Here is a 12,531-nt window from a genome sequence, read left to right as displayed (position 1 = left end):
CAATGACTCCATGTGCTGGGAAAGATTTATGTCTCCGTTCTCTGGCACTGCCTAGTGTGAGCTCACTTAAAACAACTGAATAAATGAGTTCACTTTATCCTGTCAAAATGGAACTGAGGGCGGCATGGTACCCAGCTGGGGTCCACGGGGACCCTGAGGCAACGTTCATGTCTCAGTCACTTGTGCTGAGCTCAGCCGTTTTTATGTCTGTCTGAGATCATTAAAACGAGGAGGGCAGGGAGCAGAAAGACCTGTGGAATGAATGGTGTGATGGAAACACCACTCGAAGCCCACAGGGCTCAGCCAAAAGCCTGAATTTAGGGGTTCATTTACAAGACTGCCTCTCTACCCATCTTGTCTCCCCCATTAGGGCCCTGCAGACAGGAGCAAGACCCATTGGTTTGACCAGAGTTCCTTGAAGGGGCTCCCAGAGAGGGGTTTATTCGTGCTAATGGTCACAAGAGTATTTGTTTCCCTTAAGTCCTATTTTGTCATTCCTGCAGCCCTATGACAGTTAAGACTGGGCCCGTTGAGACAAGGCTTTAGTGTAGAAAAAGAAAATGGATTCTGCCTTGGGTGCATTGTCCAGGCTAGGCTCAGGTCAATCCCTTTACACAGGTTGGGGCTGAGGATGCTTTGTTATTAACTCCAGGCAGCTGCTCCCAAAGGAAGTGTGGTACTGCTTAGTCCCAGGCAGAGTGCAGCTGGCTAGGTGGAGGGCCCAGGATGGGCCTTCGGGGAAACCACTGCAGTGACCCTCCACTCTCCCCGATGCTAGGACTTGTTCTTCCTTCTAGAGTCCTCAGGCTTCAGCCAGAGGGAAGGGTGGTTTCTGTCTTAGGCTGGGAACCTGGGACTATAATAACCCCTAACAATTTCTTGGTGTTTAAAGGTGGCAGCATGTGTCCCCTAGACTGTAAGGGGACCATAAGGGTGTGGGGATTGTACCTTCCTCCAGAGGAAGAGAGGTGAGGGAGGAAGGAAGGAGATCTTCACAAGTCCTGGGAAACTGCCATGGGAACATAATAGTGCCATTTTATAAATGTGGAAGCTGACAGGTTGTGATTTGTATGTGTAAATATATCCTTAACTCTATTTGTTTTTCCTTAAAAATGGAACTAGTTTGATGTGTGCTGGTTATATTTTTCCAACATGCATTAAAGTGCAAATATGCATGAGATGAGACAAAAATTGTCACGCAAGCATCACCCTGGATGCTGCCCAGAGCGCCCTCATCCCACGAGGACAGTGGCTCTCATGACGCGGTGCAGGGCCGGCAGCATCAGCATCCCCTGAAAATGTTTCAGAAATGCAGATTCTCAGACCTTACCACAGACACCCTGAATCCGAAGCTCTAGGAATGGGGCTCAGCTAGCTCTCTTCTCAAACCTTCCAGGTGATTCCTGAGCTCACTGAAGTTTGGGAACCACTACCCTGGAGTGTTAGACCACTCAGGAACATTCTTGTTGTGTCTCCTTTGCTCTCACAGTGTCCTCATGACCGCAGAGCACACGACAGCCCTGGGATGTATAAAGCATAGATGTTAATTCTGACCCTTTCACAGCTTAGTTAAGAAAGACAAGCAGTATGATATCAACCAATACCCACATCAAGGAAGACAATGTGAAAGTTACACATACAGGTGCAGAGAGAAAATGATGACTCATTTCTCTCTGACTCCCTCTGGTCCATATTCAGAACTGACAAGTAGGACCTAGGAAAGCAGCTAGCTCCCCATGGTTTAGAGCAGTTCCATCTGGCAGAACTCTCTACAGGGATGGATGTTCAATATCGGCATGGTGCTGGGAGACAGTCCTCCACGGGTCTTTTGCATTTCTGCACATTTTTAAGAATGACTACCTTTTTCTGGACAATTTTCAAGAACATTTGTGTAGCTGACAGTCGTGAACAGTAGAGATAATGTCTTCCTCCAGAGCAAGAAAACAAAACAAAACAAAAAAAACCAGCCGGGTTCCTGCGCATTATAAAACATTTGGGTTCCCGAAAGTGGGGTTTCCTCTCTTGTATTGCTACCCACTGTGTGTACAAGTATCAGGCGGCGCTCTTCGTGAGAACCAGAGCTCAGGAAACCAGAGCAAGAAGATGCTGATACTCTGGCTTCCCATGTTGCTGTAAATAAGAAAGCCCTTTCTCTTCTGCCAGCATTGGTGAAACTTGTTAGCTTGCACCTAGGGGAAGATCTGAGATCCTGCACCCTCCTCAACACATTGTCCAACACATGTGGCTACTGAGCACTTGTAATGTGGCTAGTGTGACCAAGAAGCTGAATTTTTAGTTTGAGCTCATTTCCTCCCCTCGTTTTATTGAGGTGTAATTGACCAAAAAAGTTGTATATATTTAAAGTGAATGTGATGATCTGATCTAAGTATATATTGTGAAATGAGCACTGTGAACGAGTTAATTAACATATTAATCATCTCACATAGGTATCTTTTGGTTTTTGGGGGGGTTTGGGTTTTCTTCTTTTTTGATGAGGACTCTTAAGAACTACTCTCAGCACATTTCAAGTATAAAATACAGCATTATTAACTATAGTCGCCATGCTGTACACAAGCTCCTCATTATAAGTTATATATATTCTGAGGAATATATATTATAAGTTATATATTCTGAGGAATATATATAACTTATAACTATATATATATAATATATATAATTTATAACGGAAAGGTTGAACACTTTGATCAGCATCTCCCTATTTATCTCACTGTCCAGCCCCAGGCAACCACTATTCTACACTGTTTCTGAGTTGGACTCCCCCCGCCTCCTTTTTATAGATTCCACATATAAGATTCCATAAAAGCCATACAGTATTCGTCTTTTTCTGGCTTATTTCATTTAGTATAATGCCCTCCAGATTCATCCGTGTTGTCATAAATGACAAGATTTACTTTTTTATGGCTGAGAAATATTCTATTATATATTTAGAGTGCCTCTTCTTTATCCATTCATCCCTCGATGGACCCTTAGTTGTTCCCATATCTTGGCTATTGTGACTCAGTCTGCAGTAAACATGAAGGTACAGATAGAACTTCGAGATACTGATTTCACTTTCTTTGGATGTATACCCGGGTGTGAGACTCATTTTTTTAAAAAGATTTTATTTATTTATTTGATAGAGAGCACAAGTAGGCAGAGAGGCAGTCAGAGAGGAGAGGAGGAAGCAGGGTCCCCACAGAGCAGAGAGCCCAATGCAGGGCTTGATCTCAGGAACCTGGGATCATGACCCGAGCTGACGGCAGAGGCTTTAACCCACTGAGCCACCCAGGCACCCCAAGATTTATTTTTAAATAGCCACACGCAGCTAGGGTCTAACCTATTGGACCGCATGGCTTAGAAGGTTCAGGTCTCAACCAGCCTGACCCGGTGGAGGGATCTTCGACATTGAGAGGGAGCTGAGACTTAGAGCATTCTCTAGTTTCAGTATTTGAGTGCTGATGATTCTGTAGCTCTAGGGGGAGTAGAGTTTTTTTTATTGCACCTGGAGGGGTTTCCTGGTACAGCTCAGAGGTTAAAAGAAAGAGAAATTGGGGCTGAGTTCGAAGCTTGGGGTGGGGAAATCGTCTTGCTCTAAGATTTATCTTTTGGAAGAGGCGTGGAGGCTAGAGAGGACACGGCCACAAAAGACAAGCAGAGCAGTGGCCCTTAAAGAATTACCCAGCCCTTCCCTCCCTCCTCCCCTCGGCTTGAGAATATTCCCCCATCCACCCCTGGCTGGTCACAAACCCCTCGGGGGCCTTTTCAGCTCCGCAGGCATCTGCCCCCTTACCTCCTGGCCCAGAACAATCTCTTCTTTGATTGCTGGCTCAGGCCCTGCTGACAGGTCAGGTCATACATACCTAATCAGGAGGAGCCAGGGCCTGAGGGATGATAAACGGGGCTTCTCATTTCAATAAAGTTTGTGCAGAATATTGGAAACAGCTGTGGGCCTTGGTTGGCGGTGTCAGAGCCCGTGGGGACCTGGTGTTTGCCAGAGGAGGGTTGAAATCGGGAAACACCAGGGCGGGAGTCCAAAGGGTGCTTTGGAACCAGAAGGCTGAGAAAGCTAGGGAGCCTAGTTCAAGGCCAGCTCCTGCAGGAATCCCAGGCTTTGGGGAGGATGGAGAGCACTCTGGAATCGGAGGACTCGGGTCACACCGGGCAGGTCTGGGTTGCCCACCAGACATTTATTCAAATTTATGTGAATATGTCATTTATTTCACAGATCCCACCTAGATTTCCCTGCAAGCTGCTTTTCTCACCTAACGTCATGAAAATCTCTCCAATGTACTTTTTCTTAAATTGTGGTAAAATATATACAAAATTTACCATCTTAATCACTTTTAAGTGTACAGTTCACTAATGTTAAGGATATTCACGTTGCCATGCAATGGAACTCCAGAATTTACCTTGTAAAATGGAAACTCTGTACTCATTCAAGAACTTCCCATTCCCCTTTCCACTGCAGCCCCTGGCCGCCACTTTTTTCTTTCTTCCTTCCTTCCTTTCTTCTTTCCTCCCTTCCTTTCCCTCTTTCTCAAGATTTTATATATGTAATTGGCAGAGAGAGAGAGAGAGAACACAAGCAGGGGGAGTGGCAGGCAGAGGGAGAGGGAGAAGCAGGTTCCCCTCTGAGCAAGAAACCCAGTGCGGGGCTTGATCCCGGGACCCCGGGATCATGACCTAAGCTGAAGGCAGAGCTTAACCAACTGAGCCACTCGAGCATCCCAACCACTTTTCTATGAGTTTGACTACTTTGGAGGTTGCTAAAGTAGAATTGTACAGTATTTCTCTTTGTAATTTACTCTCTTTGGTAGTTGCATAACATTACAGCATAGGGACATACATCTTATCGTTCAACCACTACTAGTATTTTTGCCCCAGAAAAAGGTAAATGCTATCAAAAAATTTTATGTGTATCCTTGCATACTGGAGTTTGCTGCCCGTATGTATGTATGTATTTATTGATTTTTCTATAGGATAAATGACCAGAAATGTAATAGCTGGGTCAGAGAGATATGTACTTTTAGGTTTCATCCAGATCCCTTTTCCAGAAGTCTGGGTAATTCCCATATTCACAGCTGTGGCTGCTGCTTCCCCCACATCTCCACCAGCCCTGACCCTCCTCACTCTTTTGCTATTCTGATGAAGGAAAAGTGGTGTAATGCTTTTATTTTTTTTTTTAAGATTTTATTTATTTACTTGAGAGAGAGAGAGAGAGAGCACATGAGAGATCATGAGCAGGGGGCAGAGGGAGAGGGAGCAGCAGACTCCCCGCTGAGCAGGGAGCCTGATGCAGGGCTCGATCCCAGGACCCTGGGATCATGACCTGAGCCGAAGGCAGATGCTTAACCAACTGAGCCACCCAGGTGCCACGTTTTTAAAGTGTACATTTCTCTAACTATTGCCGAAGTTGTGCGCTTTTCCCTAAATGCATTGGCTGTTTACAACAGAAATACAGATGTGTCATATTTGTATGCTTTGTCCATTTTCCTGCTGACTTATTTCTCCTTTTCATCGTGTGGAGGAGCTCTGTGTGTTACTGATACCAACTCTCTATTGCTAGTAGATCCTGAAATATTGTCTCCAGTCTGTAATTTGTCTTTTGACTCCATGTGATCTTTGAATCCTTTGAAAATTTAAAAAGATACACATCTATCTCTTTCTCTCTGGCTTCTGGATTTTTTGTCTTGTTTAGAAAAATCTCTTCAAACCAGACATTGTATAAATATTCTTCTAATGTTTTCCTCGTTAAATTGTTTCAAACAGTGTTTAAAATTGTTTTAAAGATTTCCCCATGAAATTGTTTAAATATGGAGAACAACACAAAATTGTTTTACGTGTGTAAATTTAAATACATTTAAATCTTTCATCTATTTGAAATTTAGTTCCAGTAACTTGTGAGGTACAGAGATGAAGCTTGTTCTGTTTTTTTCAGGGAGCCAGGGGTGCCTACATAATTTATTAAAGAAACCATCCTTTTCCCCACTTTTATTATATATTATCCATATGTGCTGGGGTAGATTTCGGGACTTGGTTCTATTTCTGTCCCCTGGATCTATTTATCTTGTCCTTTCCCCTTAGTGTATGATTTGATCACAGTGATTTTGAGTCAGTGTTCCTCAGGCTGCTCTTACCTAAATATTTCATTGTTTTCATCGTTTCCATTACGCAAGTCCTTTCCAGCCATCACAGCTTGTGAGTATCAGTAACTTTTCAAGACAAACCAGAGTAAGTCCAGGAAAGCCTGCTCACGTGTGCTTTCAGGAACCAACCACGGCAGAGGCCAGAGGATGTTAGATGAGCACCTACTATATGTCCTGCTCTTTTCCGTAAAGCTGGGGCTGGAAGGCCAGAATTTTCCACGCTGCAGTGACTAATAATAATTTAAGGTTCTGGCTCTTCAGCTTCAGTCCTGTTCTCGATACACTGCTTTGCGAAGGTGGCCTCAAGGCCTGAGAATCCCATTTCTGCTTTGCCTGCTGTTCCCTATTCGATCCCTGCGACCAAGCCACTAGAGGGAGGCTTGCCGGCCAGAAGAGAAGGGTGAGCGTGTTTGTTCCCTTTGCGCCTGAGTGCTCCCTGTAAGCAGAAGCCTGGCCACCTTCGCCCCAGCAGCTGGCCCGTCCCAAAGTAGCAGCCGAATGCTTGCAGACTCTCCGACGCTCACGGCTTCACCATCTACCATGCACCCCACATTCCTGCTCCAGGTGCCCCTTCCTCAGAGGTCTGGGCGCAAGCCCCCGGGGTCCTTCTTTCCCACGCAGAGCCTCCTCCGCAGAGCTCTGGGTCCCTCCTCAAAGGCGTAAGGGCTAGTGGTTGCAACCTCTTCGTCTGGTTTCCCCAGGACCCTTGAGCATTCTCTGGTTACCTCATGAACAAGCGTATACCTAGTTAACAATTCTTTATCCTTTTTCCAACTGACTGGTGTGATTTCTGTCTCCTGACTGGACCCCAACTGAGATAGGTAATGGGGAATGGAAGTTTTCTGGGGGCTGAGGGCTGCTTCTCTTGGCTGCCCTGCAGGGAACACCCCTCCCTCCTCCATTCCCAGAATTATTTGGCTGCTGGTTGTCAAGGAGACGGCTGACAATTTCCAGTTTGCAGGCCTCCCTCTGGAGCTCTACAGAGACATTCTGGAAACTCCCTACTCCTTCCTCCTCCCCAGCCAGGGAACTTGGAGAATCTCGCCAGGTTTGGGGGGCAGGGCTTGGGAGCGGGAGAGGGGAGCTGACCAGGGCTGCGGATGGAGAGAGAGACAAGCGGTTTCCTTGGGCCCTGGCATCCTCCACGGACCCCCGGTGCCTGGCGAGCTCCCCTGGCCCTGCCCAGACAGATACCTACTGGGTCCAGACAAGGCCGAGTTCTCCAACCAGGCCCTGAGCCATGAAAACCTGTCCTCCTCTCGTGACTCCAGGCATAGTGGGAGCCCCATTGCTAGCTAGGGACGGGGAAGAGCCTGGAACCTTTTCTGGGGAGGAGCCTCAGCCATTCCTAAGTTCCTGTCACTGTAGCAGGGAGCAGCACACACTGACGCCTCGTGTCACGGCCCCAGCTCCAGTCTATTTCATAATAGTAACAGCAGCAACATAACAACAACAACAACGACAACAACAACAATAATAATAATGGCAGTGAAGTGGGTATGAATCTTGCTCTATTAAATTCAAATAAAGCTGTCACCATTACTGGGGCCCTGCCCCCACCCCAGATCCCCATCAGAATCTTTGAGACTTATGTACAAAGTACCAAAAACAGGGAGCCGCTTCTAAGCCGGGGTCCGTCGTGGTTGCTGCCGACCTTTTCACTGGCTGAACTTGGGGGGACTTTCCATTTCTCTGCCCTTGTGGGTCACGGGCCTGGCCTCTCGAGGTTCATCCTCTTCCAGGAACCCAGGGACCTCTGACCTGTCCCTAAACTCAGGGAAGTCTCTTCAACTGCCACCAGAGGCGTGCTCCTTACTCCTTCTTACCACTTCCACGGGGAACACCTAACACAACTTTCAGTGACTTCATGCGTCTCAAAAAATAAAAAATGTGAACTTGGGTTTGAAGCCCCTTTGCAGTCTGCTCTACAAACATCCTCGAGGCAATGCAGAACCTAAGACTTGGCTAAAGCTTCATCCATTTTTGCAGAAGTCTTGTAGGGCAAACACAAGACACCATGACATCTCATCCTGGAATGTTTCAATATTAAGAAAAGGAGAAACACTGTCTTACATCATGGCAAAACCATGATCTCACAAAACAGAATGAATAACCTTTTTCTAGTGTTGTCGTATCAAGAATCAGCCTCATTTACAGGGAAGACCTGAGACTTGGAGCGGAGAAGGAACGTGCCTGGGGTTCCCTTGACTGGTGGGCCACAGAGCCGGGATCTGAACGCTGACCTGCCTCCAAGCTCTGCTCTTTCCACACCCCCGTATTTGCATAGTGGTTTCTGCTTTGCACCTCCCCTCTGTGCACCCACTCCTCCAGCTCTTACAACAGCCCCAAGAAGCCCCTGGGCCAACGTGACGACCCCGTTTTTAACAGATTGGGAAACAGAAGCCCAGAGCAATGAGGTGTCCTGCCTGCAGTGGCGCAGGGGGTCTGGCTGTGAAAGTCTCCTTGGCAAAGCAGACGGAAGGAGGGTTAGCTAGGAGACAGAACAGGCACGGAAACCAGGCCTCATTCCCATGCCCCAGCGAGGCCTCTAGCCACCATTGGTAACCTCAACTTCAGCCTTCCCTGCCTCCCTGCCTCCCCGTCTGCCTCCCCTGGTCTGTTGGTCTCCCTTTCTTCACCCCTCTATCTAGGGCCTCATTCATTTCCTCTCTGGTCTCCAAAGAGCAGTTAACAAAGTGACTAAGCAGTGACCCCTGCCGGGCCCTCTGTCCCTCTTGCCCTCCCCCTCCTCCTCTCAGCCAGGAACACAGCAGGAGCCATGTCGCTGCGGAGCCTCTGGCCCATTTCCTCTGCAGCCCTCGGCTCATCTCCTGCCCCGGTTCCCGAGGGCCTCCGGTTGGCCTCTGACAAGGCACACATGGACACACATGGAAAAGCCATTTATTTCCAGGAACCTCTGCCTCCTCTGCTCCGGTCCAGCTGTCCCCATCCTTCCACCTTCTGCTCCCCCAAAAGCTTGAGGTTTCAGACCCAGGATGCAAAATGGTCACAAGAGGCTGGAGAAGCGTGACGCACCACTGCCCACGGTGAGGCCGAAGTCTGCCCAAAAGGGAGGCAACGGCCGGGAAACCTGAGCGTTCATTGTTGCCGGACCACTACCTCCTCAAGAGACCTGGGGAGCCCCCATGGAGCTGCCATTTCCTCTCAGAATGTGAAGTTTCTGTCCAGACTTCCTCGTGGGCCTGCGTGAGGACTCAGGGACTGGGAAGTAAATGTTAACTGGACGGATGAACAAAACTCCAACGCGGTGTAACTGAGAGAGATTTGGGGCCTTGTCAGAGAGGAAAGGGATCTAGCCGTTCCATGGGCCCCTGGCCAGCCCCGAGGGGACAGTCTTGGTTGGGGACCAGCTGGAGAATGCCAAGAGGGATGGAGCTACAAGGAGTGCAGGGGAAACGGAGGGAGTCCAAGCCCGTTGGCAAAATGTGCAATGCAGTGCTTTCGCATGGAGTGTGGAGAACACAGCACACGCCCGGAGAGAAATGGTAACTTGTATTATCATTCCGGTAGAGAATGAAAGGACTGCACATGCTGTTTCAATTTTCGAATGACTTTCATTTGGAAGAAGGTTATGAATTGTTTTGCCAAGTTTCGGTGAAAGAACTCAAGCCAGAGATTAGAAGTATGAGGGAAGCAGATTCCAGTTCACCGTACACAGAAAGCGGGCAAAAATGAACATTTGCTGAGCATACGCAAGGTGCCAGGGCTTACAAGACGCTGGATATGTGTGGTCACGTCTGATCTCTCCAACAGCTTGAAGGTGTGGTCAGTATTATGTCCACTTGAAAGATGAGGACGAGGAAGCTCAGGACCCGTTGTTTGCCCAGGGTCACGCGGCTACTGCGGTGCACACCCAATGCTGGTCAACAGGAGGGCTGAAGGGCGATCTTTCCAGAAGGCTGCTGACCTCACCCATTCAGAGCCCTCAGCCTGGTTCTCCACAATTTCCATTCAAACAGCTCAAGAGGCTGGGTCCCCACATCCATCCTTGTAACCTCTTCTCTCCTGAGCTGAGCTGAGCTGAGACAACTCTCTAGGGTTGGTCTCTCATCGTTCCTAACTGCACACCATCCCCTCTTCCTCCCTCCAGGATCTCCCAAAGCAACGAGGCAGGAGTTGATGTGAGCCCTTGGGACCCAGGTAGGCTGTGGATGGAAGCCCCACCGTGAGGGGGCCTGCATTCACCTGAGAAGGAGGGGAAGATGGGAAGTAGGCACCCAAACCTGGGGAGCCTACAGCCTCCCCTGCTCCTGGGCTTGGACACTGAGCATGCCCAGAGCAAAGCACAGAGTCAGGGTGCCCTGGCTTGGCCAATACTCTTTGGGAAGGAGGAGAAGGGAGAAAGAGAGCTGTCCTGCCATATACAACATGGAGCGTTGCACTTAGCAGATGCTCAAGAAATGTTCATTGAATTAATTGTTGACATTCTTCAGGTCAAGGTGCATAAATAACTTTAATAGGCAGGTGCTATGTATGCGTAACTTCATTTACTCTACTCAGGAAAATAATTATAGGAAGGAGGAAATGGAGGCACAGAGGGGATAAGTTACATGCTAAGATCACATGATCATGGAGAGGCAAAGCTATGTTCTGACCACTGTACTTTCCTGTCTTTCAAAAATGGAAGACCTTGCGTCTCCTGGCTCCTGAGCTCCCACAGCATCAGACACAGGAGACCTGGACCTGCTTTCCCATTTTGGTCATGCCTCCTCTTCCCTTCCAGATGGGACCGCAGCTCTGCCCTCATGGGATGAGGGGAAATGGTTAACTTTATGTGTCAACTTCACTGGGCCACGGGGTGGCCAGATATTTGGCCAAACATTATTCCGAGTGTGTCTGCGAAGGTGTTTCTAGATGAGATGAACATTTGAATAGGTGGACTGAGTAAAGCAGATTGTTCCCCCCCGGCCCCCGCCCAACCACACCATGTGGGTGGGCCTCATCCAATCAGTTGAAGGCCTGGGTAGAACAAAAAGTTGACCCTCCCCCAAATAAGAGAGAACTCCTCCTGCTTGATTGCTTTGAGCTGAGACATCAGGCTTGGACCTGGGCTGAAGCATCAGCTCTTCTTGGTCTAAAGCTTGCCAGTCTTCAGACTAGAACTTACATCATAAGCCCTGCTGGGTCTCCAGCTTGCTAACTGCAGATCTGACAGTAAATCTCTGTCTACGCACACATCCTACCAGTTCTGTTTCTCTGGGAATCCCAATACACCTTCTTCCCTGACTCTCCCTTCCAGAGTCTCCCTTACATGGGAGCCTAAATCCCAGGGACCACCTGCCGTTCTGCTCAAAGCCAAGTTAGGAGGGAACAGGGGTTTGGCATGGAAGAGCCTTGGCCGTGGTTGAATGAGAATGGGACAGGGGTCATCCACAATCCTAGGACAAGGGAGAAGCCGAGAGAGCCACAGTGGGCCCCTCTGAGCCCAGGAGGAGCCCGTGGGGCACTCAGCTCCGACAGCTCCTGTCCCAGCTGAGCCCTGATGAACCTGACACCAGACATCAGATCCCCCATCTCACTGGGATCTGGGGCTCTCACCTACACCCAACACCAGAGGATGGAAAACTGACCTCATGTCAGGTTGTCTATCAGAGACGGCCAGGGCCATGGGACAGCTGGTCTCCATTCCAGTATCAAGGGTCTGCGCCTCGTAGATCAGCTCTACTGGGGACACGAAGGAGGGCACGCCAGCTACATGCTGGGCACTGTTTGCCCGAGTGTGTGCATGCATGCGTGCAAGTGTACGTGTGTCTGTGCCAGAGAGAGAGAGAAAGAATTTTATCAAACACCTAAAAGTTTACACAACAAAAATACACAGCTTGATGAACTTTAACCTCTACCTAAGGCAAGAAATAGGACACTACTGGCACCCAAGAAGGCTCCCCTAGGCTAATATAAGGTTTTCACTTAATACCCACAATAATCGTTACAGGAAAGTAGGTATTGTTATCCCCATTTATCTGCAAAGAAATGAAAACTCAGGTTCAGAAATTTCCTGATTTCACAGTCGGTCAGTCAAGCCCTGACTTTGTGTTTGACCCCCGAGGCCCTTCCACCCTCTACCAGTTTCTCCCAATAAAACATGAGCAAAACACAAGGGGGGAGGAAGGGCATTTGAAGGTGTGTTTGAATCTCCTCGCCCCTGAGGTCTGCAGGACTGCACACCGGGCAGGTGGTTGGACTCACTGAGACTAGGGCCTTTTTCAACTCTATGCTCGGTGCCTAATTTTATGCTATCATTAAAATGAAAATGCAGGGAGCTCAGGGTGTGTCCCCTAGATCTTTCCCAGCCAGGTCTTGCCCTCCCCAACTCTGCATTATGGATGGAGTGAATCATCTGGTAAATAATTCACTTGTCATCGGG

Source organism: Meles meles, chromosome 8 (genome assembly GCF_922984935.1).
Source record: "Meles meles chromosome 8, mMelMel3.1 paternal haplotype, whole genome shotgun sequence".
In the NCBI taxonomy this organism is placed as follows: Eukaryota; Metazoa; Chordata; class Mammalia; order Carnivora; family Mustelidae; genus Meles; species Meles meles.
This window is presented reverse-complemented; position numbering follows the sequence as displayed.